Raw genomic sequence first — 18364 nt, forward strand, 5'->3', positions numbered from 1 at the left:
CTGTGCCGTGCCGTGCCGAGCCGAGCCGTGCCGAGCCGAGCCATGCCGAGCCGAGCCATGCCGTGCCGAGCCGTGCCGAGCCGAGCCGAGCCGAGCCGAGCTGAGCCGTGCTGAGCTGTGCCGTGCCGAGCCGAGCCGAGCCGAGCCAAGGGGCTAGAGAAGGACATCCATCCCTGCCCTCCAGGAAGGCGCCGAGCAGGCAAGGGGAAAGAGGTTAGTATTGATAACTGGGCGAGTCACCATCGCACATGGCCAATCTATCGGGAAGGAATCGAGTTGGGCCTTGTGGGCTCCAAGGCGAAAGGTGAAGGGCAGCCATGGGAGCCAGCCTGGGGGTCCCTTCTCCCACCCGCCATCTTCACATTTGTTTTTTAACAGCCCTCCTAGCAATGTGCACCCCCCGCACCCCCCCCACCCCCGCACTGACAGACGGACGGACCTCGCTGCAGCCCCTCCTCCAGCGCAGCTGCTTCTGCAGTCCTCCACGGCACATTGGCAAGAGTTACCAATGTCTAATTGAGTCTTTTAATAAACTTTTGCAGGCAGAGGAGTCATTTTCTTTCTCCGTGACATTAAAGAGTTGTAGCAGATAAAGGACAGACGCTCGGATAGCCCAGCTGCCTCTGTGTATTTTCCCGAACTTAAGAATAATCAAGGGTGAGGAGGAAGAAAAGGTTTATTGGCCAACCCTCAAAACAAGGGAATAATTAACTACAGGGAGATGCACATAAATAAAAATGTAAATACGAATGCTTCTTTTTCAATTACTTATGAATACAAAGCAAAGAAACATCTTAATATGCAGACAATTTATCACTAAAATAGCATAGACTTCACTTTCCCTAAGATTTACTTGCTCATATCAAAAGCTATCTCTAATGGTTTCTTCATTAGACTTTTGGTAATAAATAATAATTAGGACTTATTTACATAGATATTTTTTCCCAGGGCTGAAATGATAGCGAGGTTTTGGAAGTTTGTACTTTTTTGGAAACACCTCGTGAGCAAGATGGCGGAGCGGGCCTTCCATCTTAGAAACCATTTTGGGGGGGCTCTTCTGCGGTGAGTGGGGGGCACTTCCACAGTCTCCCACTCCCTGGGGCTCCCCAGGATCACGAATTCATTGGATCTTCTACTTGTAACCTTCAGAGATAGATTTCTGTCTTGACATCCAAGCTCTGGATGCCCTTCGTGTGGATGAGAAGTTACCCCCCGCTACCATTCAGGACCCTGAAACGAGGATCTTTTGGGCGACGCCGTGCTGGTCACTGTCATTTAAGAACATTTCTAGGAAAACTCTCTGAACTTTTTCCGCCCCTTCATGTGATCTGAATTCTAAACAGCAAAGATGTGGAACTCGGGGTAAGGCTGCCAAGGGAGGCCGTCTTGAGGTGGAGAAGAGAGTAGAATTCAAACTTGCCCACTGAAGTTTTCCAAAATGAGGAGCCTCTGGCTCATTTTCAAGGCTGGTCACTGCTTTTCTTTCTTTTTATTCTTCTCTCATCCATCGTTGTTTCCCCTTTCCGGGACACTGGAAGTAGACCAGTAGACAGTTCTATGGAAGCTCTTTGGTGCCAGGCGACAGAAAGTCTCATCTCCAAACGGGCCGGCACTTACGACCTGAGCCGTGCTCAGGACACGGGGCTGGCCGTGGGCGAAGCCCCACAAGAAGAGCCTGAGAGAGCTGAGCGAGCCGCCGAGGAGCCCGGGCCGGAGCGGACCTCCCCGGCAGCCCCCCAAATGCAGAAGAGAAGGAAGATGCCGCTCCCCCTTTCTCACGGCGCACCAGCTAGGGCGCTTTATTAGATAGCTGTCACTAACACCAAGGGGTTTATTAATAGGCAAAAATTAATTGTATGTAGACTGAATTAATGAGATGGAAAAACATGCACATTTCAGCAAATAGAGAGGGGAGCGGCCTCGGCGGAGGCATCCGTAATGAAGTGGTGGGGCTACCGCGATGAGGTGCCGAACAGCTACCCAGTGAACCGCAGTGCTCCGGCGATCATGTAGGCTGGGACGCTGCTCAAAAATCACTATGAAATGTAAACAGCAGCCAACGGTGGTGAGCGCCACGCTGACCCCCGACGCGCATTCGGCAGCCTGCTATCTACAGATTTATAAATAAATGATTAGATGTAAAATCTCTGGAGGTTTTTTCTTTTCCACAGCAATTACAAGAGCAGATTATTACCATTCAAGTAGGGTTCCAGGAAAAGTTCATTGACTGGCAGGAATCCTTCATTGCCGTCCCCGTGTCTTAAGTCACTGTGACAGAAAATCCAATGTTCGCGTGTACTGTGAAAATTTTAACAAGCCGAGTCAATATGCACTGAATGAACACATTCTTGAGTTAAAATATATTACTGTCAATAACAGATTGAATTAAGAAAGTATGAAGTTTCAAATCTGATCAATGTGAGCGAGAAATTTCCTGCATTCTACAGGCTCTGGCGTGGGAAGTTGGGGCTTTCCCGACACAGGCCGCCATAGAGGAGTCAAAGGAACGGCCTCCCCTTCCCCGTCTGTCTGCCGGCTTGGGCTTCCTTTCCCCTCCGCACGGCTGGTGGACACGGCACATTTCGGGCCTCGCTCGGGCCCTGGGAGGGGGAGTAGCTCCTGGAAGTTCAACTAAGGGGGAATAACTAGGTAAGGGAGGCCAGAGATTTACTAAGACCCAGGGCAACAAATTCAGCGTGTGTGTGTGTGTGTGTGTGTGTGTGTGTGTGTGTGAGAGAGAGAGAGAGAGAGAGAGAGAGAGAGGTGGGGGGGGGGGCTACCATCAACGTATAAGGGGAACGTTGCTTTTAAAGGGCTAAAAGGTTCTCTCGGCGTCTGGGCCATTGGGGGAGGGATGTGCACTTCCCGGGGGCTTGGCGGGCCCTGCTGTGTTCTAGGCCCGCGATGGAGAGTCCCAGAGTTAGAGAACCCCTCCGGGAAGAGCCTTCTCTGGAGGATGGATGACATAGTGTGGCCAGCATCTTGGAGGTTCTGAGCACTTTCTTGGAATAAACATGAATTTTATAGAAAAATACATTTTCCACTACCCTTTAAAGGAATGCTTAATGTGGAGAGTTTGTGTCCCTCCCTCCCGAGGAGGCCGGGCTCCAGTGATGGGTCTGCAGCATGACCTAAGCCATGGGGAGCACCAGCGAGGATTCTGCCGAAGCCCATTTTCTCATCATCGGCTCCCCGGGAAGGCGGCTGGTCATCAGAGCAAAACATAAGCACGACAATGACGACATGATGATGGTGATGCAAGTCACAACAGATGTTGGGACGGCCTTGCCAGACATTCTATTGTCAATGAAAAAAAAAATCAGAAGAAAAATGGGAGAACGTCTTTTAGATGCTATAAATGAAACATCTGATTCTCAAAAATTCTACATGGCTGCAAAGCCTCATCTCTGCCCACCGGTCTTCCCTGCTGGGGAATTCCACACTGGCACCCAATGGTTGCTCACAGAGACCAGCCAGTGGTTAAAAAGGCCTGAAGCCTCAGGGGAGGCCTCTGTCGTTGGAGCCCCCTCATCTTTCAGAAGAACAGCTTCACAGGTTCTCAGCAAAACAGAGGATTCCAGGGAGCCACGGCCCAGAAAAAGGCCTCTGTGGTGGGCCTGGGGAGGCTGCCATGGCCAAAGGACGCATACAGGGCCGGTGCACGACACCGTGACGGCAAATGGAAGCTAAGGAAACATTCAGGAGGGTCAGCGGCAAATAGGAAAAACCATCAGTGAGCAGTCATGAGATTCACTTTACTAAAAGTGTCTTTGTAGGGAAGAAGAACTAGGCAGATGCCTTCTTGGAAGAAGAATTTTATTCCAGACTTCTGGGCCTCCTGAAGTGTCTCTGATTGGTTCTATTTTTTTAACAAGAACATTTTAAAATCAATTTTCACCTAAAAAGGGCAGTAAAATGGCAGCTTCGACATAAGAAAACCAACCTGCGACCAGAGGTCTTGGATTCCCCCCAAACCCATCTTTTTCTTATTTTCTCCCAGCCACAGATATAAAGTGGGGCTCCGGGGCTGGGGCAGCTCTAAGCTTAGGCGGGTTCATTCCCCCCGCCCCCAGAGTGTCGGGGGGGGGGGGATGAACCCTTCTGACAGAGCTGGAGCGGAGGGGCTCTGCGCAAGAAGATGCGGCTGGCACCAAGCGGTTCTGGCCAGGAGGCGAAGCTTGGGCCTGATCGCCGTCCTCACGCCGGCATGATTTCTAATTTCGTGACAGTCTCTAATTTTCGTGAAGTCCATTAGGAGTTCTTCGCTTCCTCATAAAAATGACGTGTTCTCCCTGGCACACGCAGGGAAGGCATTAGCTGGGCTTCTTCCCCTCAATTCTGGCTTTCATGGCCGCCCAGATAATGGAGGTGCCGGGCCATTCCTCAGCAGCCTGAATGCTCCGAAATGTCTCTCATTAGCGGCCGAGAAGCCCGCCGAGTGCGTTGTCTGGATCTATTGCTCAACATAAAACCCCCAGAATGGGGGCTCCTCGAGGCTTTCATAGCGCCGCCTGCGTCCTCTCTGTCACAGTGTTAGACGTGTTCATCACAGGCTGCGCCTGGCGGACAAACACACAAAGACATTTCATTTTACAGCCATCCTCCGGCTTGTCCTGCTTAGCCAAGGAAAAGGGATAAGGCCAGAGCCACCTCCCAATGGCCCATTAGGGATGCCGATTTGGGGCTGGGACTTTGCCAACGGTTTGGGGAGCTTTCCTGGTCCTTGGGGTGGGGGGCACCGGGGACGTGGGGAACGTCCAGTGCTCAGCCACGGCTGCTGAGTCTCACCTGGGGATCCCAGGGGCACCCACAGCAGACATGGGTCCTCCTCTGACTCCTTCCAACAGAGCAGCCAGAAAACAGACGCGGGATCTAGGAAAGAGGCCTTCCTGAAGGCTTGTTGGCGCGAGGCGCAGCATGACGAGCACAGGAATGAGTGCGAGGGGTTCCCACTCCTGAGCAGTTCATCAGCATCTCCTGAGGACATGGAATAGCATGGAAGCGTCCCTGCTCTCAGGGAGTTGACATTCTCGTGGGGAGGCAGCACTCACATACGAGTGAATTCGGAATAAATCTCAGCACAATAAACACAAAATAAACACGCGAGCTAGAATGGCTGGTCCAGAGACCTCTCCCCTCTTTTATCCTCTGTTTTTGTTGGGTTTCCAATGTAACTGAGATGCTGCCAAAGTACCCCACTTCCATCTTGTCTCTGTGTGTCTCTATCCACACACTTGTGTTTCTGTTGCAGAATTTAAGTCTCTCTCCCTCTGATGGTGCCATCTTCCTGTGGCTGCCAAACGGCCACTCAGGACACGGCCGTGGCCCCCATGTTGAGCGCTCAGGCCAGGGGACCCCCTGCCTGGATCAGGGAGCCGGCCAGGGCTGGGCATGAATTATGCAGATGTAAACGAGGGGCTCCTCGTGGGCCTCAGGGGTGCTAAAGGGCTTCGTTCGCTCCCGGCCTGGCCCCCCAGCCCTGTCAGAAATCTGGGGCCGTTCTTCGCCTTCTTTATCCTCCCCTTTTTAATTTTATGCCCGCCCTTCCTAGGAGGATCGTTTTTGACAATAATGAATGAAAACGACGGGGCGGCAGGCGGGCCTCCGCAGTGGCAGGCGCCTCAGTATTCATAACCTGTCAAGGTAACTTTATGACCCAACAGCCAGTTGCTATAATTCCAGTAATGACCTGCAGACACCAAAGGAATCTAAATTTATCAGAGCTCTTCTTAGGGCTGACGACAGGGCCTCATCGAGGAGAGGAGGCCCCAGATGCCGGGCCGGACATTCCCAGGATCCAATGGGGTCCAGCTCGGCTCTTGTCCGTCTCCTGGACGGAGTCCAGGTCTTCCTGTCCCCACAATGGGGCTCCCTGGCAGAGGGCCTGAGCCCACGGCTGGCCAGGTCACGGTTCTTCCTGAGCAGCACTGGGGAGAAGGCGCTGAATGGCCATTGGGCAGGGACCTGAGCCAGAGACTTAGTGGGGAGAGCCGAGATGGCTGCGGACAAAGAGGCCCCCAGGACGGCCAGACCTCCCAGGCCTTGCGTCAGACCAGTCCAGAGGATGTAGGTGGAAAACCTGCTTGTGCACAGCCAGGGAGCTGGGCCCCAAAGGGAAGGAATAGGGGATTCTGCCAAAAGGGAGTTGAGAAGGGAGCTCTGACATCCATGGGGCAGGTGGATGGGGGGAGGGGAGGCTGGACATTTCCTGATTTGGGGCACTCCTCAAAATGCAGAAAAATGACCTGTGGTGGCCTCCGTGAACGAGATTCTACACACATTTCAAGGAAGATGATATGACAAATCCCAAATACAGAAAGTGTGTTTCACTGAAAAATAAAATAGTCCCCCAACCCCAAGGAGCCCTGCCTGATAAGCCCCCTCCTAGGAAGTGCCTGCGGTAAACACACATGGCTCTCCTGGTTTTGCAATTTGCACCCTGATGTATTCATCTGGGAAGGCGGCCATCACGCTGGCACGAAGGACCGAGCTCAGAGAAGTCGGGGATTGAATCAGAGGTCCCCCATATTTCATCCTCTACCCGTCATCCATCTGTAAAATGGGTAAAAATAAATGAGGAACCAGCAAATGGGGGCGCTGACAGGCTCCATCGGAACATCCCGATTCTCATGTGTGGAAGAGCGCCACCCAGAAGGTCCTCGCTCTCTGCATGGAGCGGATGTTAAATAATACATGAGGTCATGTGATTTCCATGATCTTCATTTAATGGATGCATTTGTTTACGTATTTGTTAAAATATTTAACCAGGAAATTCCCAATGAGATGGAAAATTTCATTTCCTCATGCACCCTTTCTGCAGAAAATTCATTTTTAATAGTTTCTCTATCTTTAAATTAATTCTTACCAATTTAAAAGTGATTATCATGATCAAATGGGTATTTTTTAAACTACATAAAACAGCCGTGTAACTCCAGCTGAGCACTTATCTGGCAGCCTCAAGGAGCACGTCCTGGCGCAGTCCACCCTCCTCGCACTCTCCGATGGGCCCTCCGCATCTTCCTGTGGGTTCTAGCCGAGGCGACCCAGCCTCTGTGCTAGGTGGGCAGAACAAATGAATTCACTGAGGAAGCTGTTTCAGTGCAAACACTGCTTGACCAGAAGGTCCATGTCCTGCTTATTCTGCTCCCTCACAAGACATTCTTTGGAGGCGGGATCCCCGTTGGACACCCCTTGAGCGAGCTTCCGAAGAGGTGCACCAATAGCGCACGGGGCCCTTCATGCATCCGCCATATGCTTCTGGGCTGCGGCTCCAGCCTAGCCCAGGAGTGAGGGGTCATGGCGGAGGAGACGCCGTGATGGCGAGGCTCATTCAGTGACAAAGACAAGAAATGGACGGCCCAATGGAAGATTGAGCTCGCGGCTGTGGGCAGAAATCCTAGGGGCCACCCAGTGTTCTGGGGGCCAAAGTGGGGCTCTGAGGCGACCCCCGTGGAAGGAGGAAGGCTGGGGCACCAGCAGGACCTCCCTTCTTTACTGCGCGTGTTTGCGTGGGGACGGTCACCCCAGGCACATCTCCTGACTGACACTGCACGTTAGAGCTTTCTCTGGCCATGGGGAAGGATGGGCTGGCTCGCCGTTCTGGAGAGTATTCTGGCACCCGGAGATGATGCGGGCTTAAAGAACGTTGAATGTAACTGGTGAGCAGCTCAACACAGCCTTCGCCTTCACACCAAAGCAGGCGGAGCTCCAACGGCTGCTCTGGCCTATCTGGAAGAATTCACTATTTTTTTATTAAACTTACTGTATTTACAAAAATTGGCATAAACCTGCCTCTTCTCCCCCTCCTCAAGGCTCAACGCTAAAGCCAGACACATCCGCTGGTGAATGGATGGAAAATTCTCACTGAAATGTGACTCCTGGGGTGCCCCTCCATGGAGACCCATCCCAGGTCTAAAAGAGGACAGCCTATTGCTGAAAAGGGCTCCCCGTGCAGGCCGTTGGCATCTTCCTGAGCTCGGGGGGCTCATTCTCAGAAAGCGGGCGCACGCCAGAACCCTCCCTATCTCCATGCCACTCTGCCAACAAAGCATGCCCAGGAATGTCTCCGTGGGTGCTGCAGGACGGTGCTGCGGGGCTCCCCCGGGGACGAAGGGGGGAGCTCTCCTTTACACGCCATTTGTTGCCCTCACCCTGAAGATTCACGGCCGTTTTTTAACCCTAACACCAGCCCTCAGACCCAAGTCCCTCCTAACGGCCCTCTTCCTCTTCGGGCCAGGACAACCTGGATTTCGCCACCCCATGCAGTCACTCTGAATTGGGACGCCGTGCTGCGTGGATGCCCAGAGATGGTCGTATTCTACAACTCCGTCACAAACTATCAGAGGACTTGCCGGTGTTAAAAAGGGGCGCCCATGTGCCAAGGAGCAGCTGGGGATCACTGAAGTTCATGGCCATTTCCCAGATGGAATCAAGCCGGCTTGCCCTCATTCTCTTGACTTCTGGATTGAGATTATTTCCGACCCCAGGGCTGGCCTGAGAGAAGCGGACTAAGCCACGATCATCGAGGGTCCTAAGCCGGGATCATCGAGGGTCCTGGGGCCATCTTCCCATCCTTGAATTCTTATGGCGTGCCTTTCTTAAACTTTGGGTCTGAAATCTAGGAACGGAACCCTCCAAGGACAAATTCACAGCAGAGCAATCTGAGGGCCAGACAGAGGTGTCCTTCCCTTCCTGGTTCAGGTGGTCCAGAAGGGACTCGGTGCTTCTATCGTAGCAAAGTGCAATGAGCCAAGAACGCTGCAACAGGGACTAGGAACCCAGACGGAAATGGGCTCAGAGCAGAGGGACGCTAGAAGCCACAGAAATCCTGGGGAGTCCTGAAGTCCAAGAAGGGGGATCACACCAGGCCAGGCCCTGTCATTTCAGACCCACATAATGGCTAGAGAGGGCGAAGGATAGATGCCCAACCAGGACGTGGCACAAGAAACTGACCACAGCCCCACTCTGGCCAGGAGGAGGTAGAGTTCACCAAACAGAACTTCAGTTCCAAAGCCAGGGCTAAGGGTCAGGGAGAAAGAAGATCCGGATACTGGACAGCTTTGGCCCCTGGACCTCACAGCCTGTGTTTCTGCCCTGTAGATCACAGAACTTTCCTCCCTTTCTCTGTGGCAAGAAACTGCATCCCTGCGAGGAAGGCTCCGGAGCCTCTTCATTTTTCTCCATTTGGCTCCTTCTTCCAATGTGGCCCTTTGTCTGCCAGCCACGAATGCCATATGAGTAGCCCGTGGAAGAGGCTTTTCCCTGGCGTTTGGAGGGAGCTCCTGAGGTCATTCACGAACGCCCTGACGCACCAGAACCGTCCAAAGGAGATCTTTTCTTTATTTCTTTTTTGTAAAGCACGAGGGTTGCCTATGTTCATATCCTGGAAGGCAGGTTACCCATAAAGTAGAATAAAAACAACAGCTCCTCAAAGCAGGCAATTGATCCAATAATTTTTATCTCGCTCCTGCTCCATAGACTTATAATATTAAGACATAAGCACACAAGTAATAAAGCTTCAAAATTGCATTCAGGATGTATTTTATACATTTTTAAAGGCATGTCTGGGCTCTGAATTTAAATAAAACAGCATATGATTTTCTCCCAAGTACAATGACTTAAGTCCCCCAGGCAATCGGCATTAACACCTTATGGAAACATTAAAGTATTCTCCATCCTAAGGTTCGGTTTCTAAACCGACAGGAAAAACAAAGCCCACCACAAGCACCAGCGCCAGCACCAGCCTTCCCACGGCAGTGGGCTGTTGGGAAAGCCACTGTGCTCCGGGGGGGCCCTGGGGGAAGCGATCCTTGAACTCTGAGCTTTGCAAACACCAATGCACCTCTGCCTCCCTCGTGCCTCTATCTAAATTTCAAACAAGACTGGGGGTGAGGGGCCTCTCGGTACCCTCGCCCTGTCGAGATGAGCCCACTGAGCGGAGAGCCAAACTGGCAAGCTTGTGAGACCCCCATAAATATTAAGACATTGTAAATGATGTGTAAATAATCATGCAAATACTAATGCATTCTATACAACTAAATAACGCAAATATTACTGCATTCTATGGAATATGTAAATAATAGCACAAATATTAAGACATATAATGGTAAAAAATAACTAGATATTAACACATTATATATAACGTGTAAATAAAAATGTAAATATTAAGACATATAAATATGGAAATAACATAAATATTGAGACATTCCATAGAACATAAATATTAAGACATATAACATTTAAATAACACAAATAATGACATTACATATAACCAAATAGTAACTATTAATACATTACATATAATGTGTAAATAACAATGTAAATATTAAGACATATATAAGATGGAAATAATACCATAAATATTAAGACATTATATATAATTATAAATAATAACTAAATAATAAGCCAAATATTAAGGCATTCTATAGAACATGTAACAATGACACAAATATTGAGACATTCTATAGAACGTGTAAACAATAATGTCAATATTAAGACATTCTATAGAACGTGTAAACAATAACACAAATATTGAGACATTCTATAGAATGTGTAAATAACAATGTCAATATTAAGACACTCTATAGAACGTGTAAACAATAATGTTAATATTAAGACATTCTATAGAATGTGTAAACAATAACACAAATATTGAGACATTCTATAGAACATGTAACAATAACACAAACATTAAGACATTCTATAGGACGTGTAAATAACAATGTCAATATTAAGACACTCTATAGAACGTGTAAACAATAATGTTAATATTAAAGCCTTCCGTATATCACAGGCTCAGACTGATGCTGGCTTCAGGCCAGACCTGGCAAGGCCAAGGCAAGCCCCTCTTCCATTGTGGGAGGATTCCTGGGGAGCCCGGAAGAGGCTCTCGTTGGCGTGGCCTCAGTTTCCCTCCATGGTCGCCCGCAGCGCTGCAGTCAGGAGGACAAGAGCACTTCAGGAAGGACAGGTTGGGCTGGGGAAGGCCTCCCCGGCGTTGGGGCCTTCTTCAGCCCATCGACTCATCACAGTATACCGGAGGAGCCAGGGAGAGGAACTACGTTTTCTGGACCTCAGTTTCCCCACTTGCAAAATGAGGGCCGGTCTCCACAATGTCTAAGGAAGCTTCCTGCTCCAAATGATGAGTTGGGGGTCTCCCCGCATCTCTAGCAGTCATCGGTCTGGTGTCACGCTGGCACGGGTTCAGGAATCCCCCACAGAGGAACGCCCCCGAGCGTGGGGACGGACCTTTTCATGCGTGTGTGGACGTCCTGAGCACGGTGAGAAAATAATGGAAATAACACCAAAGCATTACTGACGAGGAGGCGGGGTCTGGGGAAAAGGGAGCCCCAAAGGAGTCGGGGCCTCCCACCCAGATTCTGCCTCAGGCACCTCCAAGCTGGGGACAAGCCTTCTCAGACCTCAGGGTTCTTGCTTATTCGGTGGGAACATTCACACTCATGCCACGGACCTCCAACGCTGGAACGAGTCCCCCTGGGCCACAGAGCGAGTGGGGGTGTGAGGGCTCCCTGCGGCCCAGGGGCGGCGGTCACTCTGTACTAGGCCTCGCTGCCTCTGAGCGACATCCCAGGGAACCGAGGCCTTCTGTGTCTGGCCTGTCTGTCCGAGAATAGGCGACAGCCTTGGCCTCCCTCAACCTCCGCGAGCGTCTTTGGGCCACGAGGCTGCCGGCCAATTCTAAGCGTGCAGGCACGAATTCCTGCCGGAGAGCCTGGGCGAAAGATGTTGGGCCTCAGCCAGGGTGGTGGTTGCGGCTGCCACGGCTTCTGAGCTTCCGCCGTAAAATAAAACAAACAGGGGTGACCCTGAGAGTGGCGGGAGCGTCCCGGGGGCCACAGGGAAGCACCCAGAAGTGCACGCACGTCCAGAGCCTCTCCTGGTCAAAGGCAGGCTGCTGCCCCGAGGGCCGGCCATGAATCGGGCAGCGTAGGGGCGTGAGCGAAGCCTTTCCTGGCCGCCATTTCCCACTGAACCCAGAGCCATCAAACACAAGGGCCCGCTCCTCCAGGAATGCTTCCATAACTTCCACAACCATCCACAAAACGAGTCCCTAAAATTCCCCCCAAGAGCCTGGAGGGGCCCAGGGTGGGGCTTCTTGCTTTCAGAAATGACCCCCAGCCAGGAAGCAGGAGCCTGAAGGGGACCCCAGGCCTCTGGCAGGCCCGAGACGCCCCCCGGAGCCAGGGGAACACCGAGGCCGCGGCAGGCCAGGCAGACGAAGCTCTTTGGGAGTCTTCCTGCGACACGGCCGGGTCCATCTGTCCCAGGATCTCCCTGGGGAGCATCCACAAGTCTAGCTGGCCTCTGATCAGACACAAAGGACAAGGCAGCCATCTCTGCCCACCTCAGTTTCCCCATCAGTGAATGGGGGCTAATGGGAACCCCAACCTGGGGGGAGGCTGGGATGATGAGATCACGACGGTAGAGCTCAGCCCAAATCCGGGCTCAGGGCACGAGCCGGGGAAAAGGACTTTCTTGTTGTTCTCATTGGAGATCTCCCCATCCCGGTGCGGCGCCCCCCCCAAACGCCACGCACGAGTGTGACACCATCTTGTTTCTGAGGGTCCCGGCTCTGTCGGGAGTCTGGAGGAGGCCTTCGTGTCCATGGCCGAGAAGCCGGGGCTGGTGACGGCGCCCAGACTGGAAAACTAGACGGGGGGAATAAAAGGAGGATTTAAAAACAAGACCAAGCCTGGCGGCGGGAAGGCAAGCCGGGCTGAATAAAGGGGAGACCTGGGGAAGGGCCACGTGGCAGAGGAGCCTCCGCACTCGCTTCTCCTCTCTTAGTGTGGACGAAGGAAAGAGAAGCCCCGGAGGGAGCCGCGACACGACCTCGGGCAGTGGCGGAGCAAAGCCTGGCCCGCTTCCGGCAGCCCAGAAGGCCTGGCGGTCCTGGCTGGAGGGAAGACAAGGAAGGAAGCGCCAATTAGGCCCGAGTTCGACGTGGGTCTCGGAATCCAGGAAAGAATGAAAATCTGGAGGGCTTCCCCGGCCGGCGCTCCTCCCCGTCCCGGGGCACGTAGAGTCCGGAGCGGCCCCTCCGCAGCTTCGTAGCGCTTCCCACAAGAGCCACCCGGGGCCAGGTGGGGGCGCGCGGCAGCGTTGGGGGCCTCCAGAGAGTTCCGCCGAGAGTGAAGCGGGCGTGGGGACAGCGGCGCTGAGGCCTCGTGGGGCCGCCACCGCATCCAGGCCAAATGGACTGAGATGCTGGGAGGGGGGCCGACATTAAACAAAGAATTCGAGCCGCGCAGGAGAACTATTCGGGGAAGCTCAACGCGGGGGGCCGAGGTAGAGGGGAGGCCGAGGAGCCTCCTCGGGCGCAGAGCCTGGCAAGCAGCCCATGGAACGGGGGAGCTGCCGCGCCTAATAGGGGATGACGCGGAAATGTGGAATTAATTTTGGTTCAATCAAGCGAGCTTTCTTTCTTGGAAGATAATCTCTTCCAGGACGCCCCGCATGGCGGCCCGAGTCGGCTCTGTCTTCGGGGGAGCCGTGGCTGCTCTCAAAGCAGGGCAGGAGATATTGGAAACGTGAAGCGCCCACTGAAGTTAATGGGAAGAATGTGGCCTTCCAATCCCATTGAATTAACATCAAGGCGGGCCCTCGATGAGTGTGGGGGGCCCCTCCTGGCGTGGGCCGCCCCGAGCCGGGGCCTTCCTGGGGCCACGCAGGCCGGCGCGCTCCATTTTACAGACGGGCTCACTGAGGCCCGGGCGCGTGAGATAAAGGAACCGGGAGAGGGTGGCGAGGTGGGCCGAGGTCCGCCGGGGCTGCCTCTCCTCCATCTGGCAGGATCTGACCTAGACAGAAAGTGGCTTCTGAGAGCAAAAAGCGAGTTTTAGAGAGCGTTGCCACGTGAGCTAAGGGAAGCGCTTCACAAACGCCGTCCCTGCGAGCCTCGCCACTGCCCCCGAAGGCAGGCACTCCTCTTAGTCCCACCGGACAGAGGAGGAAACGGAGGCCCAGGGACGGGCCAGGGTGCCCCAACGACAAGGATCCGCGGCTCTGGGCCCTCCGGCACCCCAGCACGATGAGAGGGACCTTAAGCTTCATTTATGGGGCCCAAACAAAGACCAAGAGGGAGGAAACAGCTGGCTGAAGGCCTCTGAACGGGGGGCCACGATGCCGGGGGCACTCGAGTGGCTGCGATGCTCGGAATGCCCGGCGCTGCTCAGCCTGAAGACAGAACTCTGAGGCGAGGCCCAAAGAAGCGCCATGTCATGGGGATGCGTTGGCCAGTGGAGCCACAAGCATTTGCCGAGGGCCCGCTCTGTGCCGGGCACAGGCTGTGGCCGAGGGTGTAAACACGGCGCCCGAGCAGCCCGTGCTCCCGCAGCCTTGGCTCTTGTGAGGCCGCTGCCCGGCACGGAGCCCGGCTTTGCCTTGGTCCTGCCCCTCAGCCGGCCAGCTGCGAGAGGCCAAATTCCCCTCCTGGACCATCCTTCGGTCCATCGCCTTCTCCGACCTCAGCAAGTGCGTGTCAGGCACCGAGAGAGCCCCAGGGGCAGCACCGGCCCTCCAAGAGCTGGCCAGGGAAGGCAGGCCTTTCTAGGGGCACCGGCGACACCGCCTGGACCCTCTAAGGCTGGGGCATGAAACATACAACATGGTCAAGGGGAAGGATGGGCTCTACGGCCATGGCCCGGTGGGGGCGGAGACTGGGGGCCCCCGTGGTAGAGACGGGATGGGCGGAGAGACCCTGCGCAGCCTTGGCCCCGGCGGACAGCTGAAACCTGGGCTGTCTCACCCTCCATCCAGGCCGCTCTGCCGCTGACCGTGTGCCCGCCCCTTCCCTGGACGCTCCGGCCAGCCAATGACCTTAAATAAGGAAGCCCAGGCTGCCTCTGGATGCCCCTTTGGCAGGAGGGCCCAGGAGCATCGTCTCACATTCTGGAAGCTCTTTGGGTGGTCCAAGATGGTGCACCAGCCCCAGCTGTGCCGGCTCCTCTCATGGGGTGGGATTCCATTTTGGCCTGGGCATCCTCGGCCAGCCCTCCCGGGAGGTGCACCCATGTATGACCCGCAGGACGGGGGCAGGGCAAAGCCCTGGACAAACCTGTCCCAGGGAAGTCCTGCAGGACACGGGCCACAGTGGCAGGTGGCAGAGGGTGCAAGCGGCAGGGAGCCAACCTGTGCCATTGCAGTAGGCTGGGGGGGGGGTCACTTCAGGTGCTTCGGAAGGTCACACACAAGCACACACAGCCTCACACACATACTATGCACACAAATATTTTCTGAGCCAAAGAAAACCCAATGGAGGGGCACCAACTGGAGGAGGCTTTTCCAAGGCCTCTCCGGGCTCTTCTGAAGAAGCTCCGCACATCCCACGTCTGGGCAGACGTTGCTCATTCCAGCATCTGCGACATGGAACGACAGCCCGAGAAGGCTGCCTGCTTGATCAGATGTGCGTCCGCCTATCGGAGGGTCCGAACTCTCAGAAATGATGGGCCACGTCTCTGCTGCGCCATACCACGGCCAGGCACTGGTCCGGGCTCCGTGGGCTCCCCTTCTCGGGCAGGGCCTGCGGCCGGGCTCTACGACCTGAACTCTTCTGGCCGGGGCCCGGCGTGGCCCACCTCATGCCAAATGCTGCTTTATTCAGAACAGAACTACAGCACAGTACCAGGTGGGCCAGTAAACAGCGCAGGTAAATCCCTGGCCCAGGCAGAACCCATTTGGACATGCAGTAAGTGAGCGAGCGCACTGCCACCATATTTTCATTCCTGAAATAGCAATGGAGAGCATCCAACGAGCCAGAGTGAGAAGGGCCTAGTGTGAACGCCAACGCCCAACCCTCCTGCTCTGGAGGAGGCCTTCTGGTGACTGCCACGCTCTAGTTCTGGGGCTCCCTGGCAGGCCAGCAAAGGAAGAGGAGCAGCTTCCCGGAGAGGTGGGTGTGAGGAAAAGCCCTCCAGGAGGGGCAGGAGTTAGTGTCAAGCACTCTCACTATCATGACTTTTGATGGTGGCCCAGTGCACCATCTCACTCCCTGTTGCCTTCATTGGAACACATTCCCACTCTGTAAAACCAGCATAAGAAGGGAATATCGAGTGGCTTGTTTCTTCTTTTAAGTCAAGAGCCGAGTTCAAATCCTGATTCTGACCCTCAGTAGCTCTGTGTCCCAAGGCATAGGCTTCCATGTAGTTATCTTTAAAATGCGGACCAAGGTGGCGCCAGCCTCCTAGGGAGCCCCAAGCATCTGAGACCTCTCAAAGCACAATTCCAAGCCTTTGCCATTCTTGGCATGTAACATTTCTATTCCAGATCATCCTATCTGCTAGATTGGTGATGGGCAAGCTATGGCCCGTGGCCCAGATGCGGCCCCCTGAAATATTCTATCCAGCTCTGTGACATTATTCCTAATCTGACGAATACAATGAGTAGGATATGATATGATGAAATTTTGAAAGAGTTGCCTTAGAAACAGACTGACAGCGGAGCATTTCCTTTCCTTTGGCCCCCTCTTTAAAGAGTTTGTCCGTCACTGGGCCAGAGTATTTGGACAGATACTACATTAAGTTAAACAAATGGACATTAAATCTAATAATACACGTCTGTGTCCATTAAGCAGACTCTTCTCTCAATTTCTATCTTGCCTCCATGGGATAACCCAACTCCATGACCAGGAGAAGCAAAGAAGCAGGTGATTGTCCGGGAGTCCACACTGGCTTGGGGAAACCCGGGGGACTGGGAAGCGCTTGGCCCCAGAACGTCGTCTTCTTTCCCCCAGCCCGAGGGGAAAGCGAGGCTGGGCACTGGGCCTGGGAGCCGCGAGGCTCTATGTGGCACGATCCCCAATAGGCCTCACACGCTCTTCTTCTCCTTGCAAAGGGTGCCAAAGGAGCAAAGAGCAACCCAACATATGTGCCAGCAAGGGGGCTGGCGGGGGAGCTGGTGATGCCATCTCAGCCACAGGACGGAGGCCGGAGAGAGGCCTGGGTGGTCCTGGGCTCCCCATAACCAACGGCAAAGGGAGCGTCTCCCCCAGCGCCCCCCATCTCCCGGGCACGCTCAAGGGCTACGTAGATGGACACAGCAAGGTGTTTGCTTCCAGGAAAGGTAAATACGTCGGTTCGTGTTTCTATGGCAGCTCTCCAGCATGAGGAAACGAGTGGGAACGTGTGTGCCGCGTGCAAACCCTCCAAGGAGGACTCTCCTCCCCACACGGGGCCCTCTGCGGCCACAGGCAGGGAAGGGATCCCTTCGTGCGCCTTCATCTCAGAAGTGACCCGTGTGAAGGAGGACTATGTCCGGCGAGCTTCCTCCCTCGGGACGCGCCATCAGCCCACCTACTCACTCCTGCAGTCCCGCACGAAGGGTACCACAGAGGGCAGAGACACCGCTCTCGGCCCGTTTCCTGCCACTTCTAGGCGGTGGGCCTTTGGGCGCCCCCAGAAAAGGGGCGTCTTGTCTTTGGCAGGTGTGGCCGGTGGGAGGGGAGTGTGAGCCTCGCCTCCTAAGAGGGAGGCTCCCCAGACGACGACTTGCTGAGGTTTTGCCATCCCAACCCGGGAAAGTGCAGAATATGGCAGAAGACGCCGCCACTTAAAGTAGAAATCGTGGCAAAAATGAAGAACCAGCCGGCGCGCTCCTCTTACTTGCTGGGTTTTGTCTCACTTAATTTGAGATGGGTTGGTTTTGGGCCAAATAATTAACTGTAAGTGAATTCTGTAATTGTTTTTATAATGTCGGTACAAGCAACTTGACATGGAGGAGAGCGATAGTTAACACGCTTATTAAAATGGACGCGGAAGCCGTCTTTGTCAGGCGAGTCCTCCTTCCACCGACAATAATGAAGCTGTTTCAGGAGGGCATTTCTGGGGGAAAAGAGGGATGAGCGTTTGTGTGCGACATCGTGCAACAACATCCCCAACAAGGTGAGGCTCTGCCCAGCTTTTCCACGGAGAGCCGGCAGAGGATGGAAGTGCCGCAGCCGCCCGCGGGGTGGCCGATCGGCGCCAGGAACGTGCCAGGGAGTGGAGAGCGTCCCCGGGCGCCGGCTGCTGGCCACCCTCAGGCTGCTTTTCCTGGACAAGCTCTCCGGCTCCCCGTGGTGGGGCAAGGACAGCCCCTGGGGTCTCCCGGACGACGGGCCTCCACGTCACTCACCTGCTGGGAGCAGGGGGTCTCCTTTCCTGTCCTCCCCCCACTCAGGCTCGGCCTTCTCATCTCCACCCACAGAAGCCTACTGAACAGCTTCTGGGGCCTGGGGCCATGCCAGGAGCTGGGAGGGGCCCGCCTCCTGGAGGGACAGAACTGGGGACCGGAGGGTCCTTTCCCAGGCTGGCGTCTGGGATCGTGGCCGTGAGGAGGACAAGGGGATAAAGGAGCAAGAACCACGGCC

The 18364-nt window shown here is 54.4% G+C and overlaps 1 protein-coding gene across 1 annotated transcript in view; it reads right to left on the reverse strand.

The window, feature by feature from the left end:
* MGMT (O-6-methylguanine-DNA methyltransferase) overlaps window positions 1-18364 on the reverse strand; it is a 209821-nt gene that overhangs the window by 61311 nt on the left and 130146 nt on the right. The gene's annotated exons all lie outside the window — the stretch shown is intronic.

This window comes from Gracilinanus agilis, chromosome 2 (genome assembly GCF_016433145.1).
Source record: "Gracilinanus agilis isolate LMUSP501 chromosome 2, AgileGrace, whole genome shotgun sequence".
Taxonomy (NCBI): Eukaryota; Metazoa; Chordata; class Mammalia; order Didelphimorphia; family Didelphidae; genus Gracilinanus; species Gracilinanus agilis.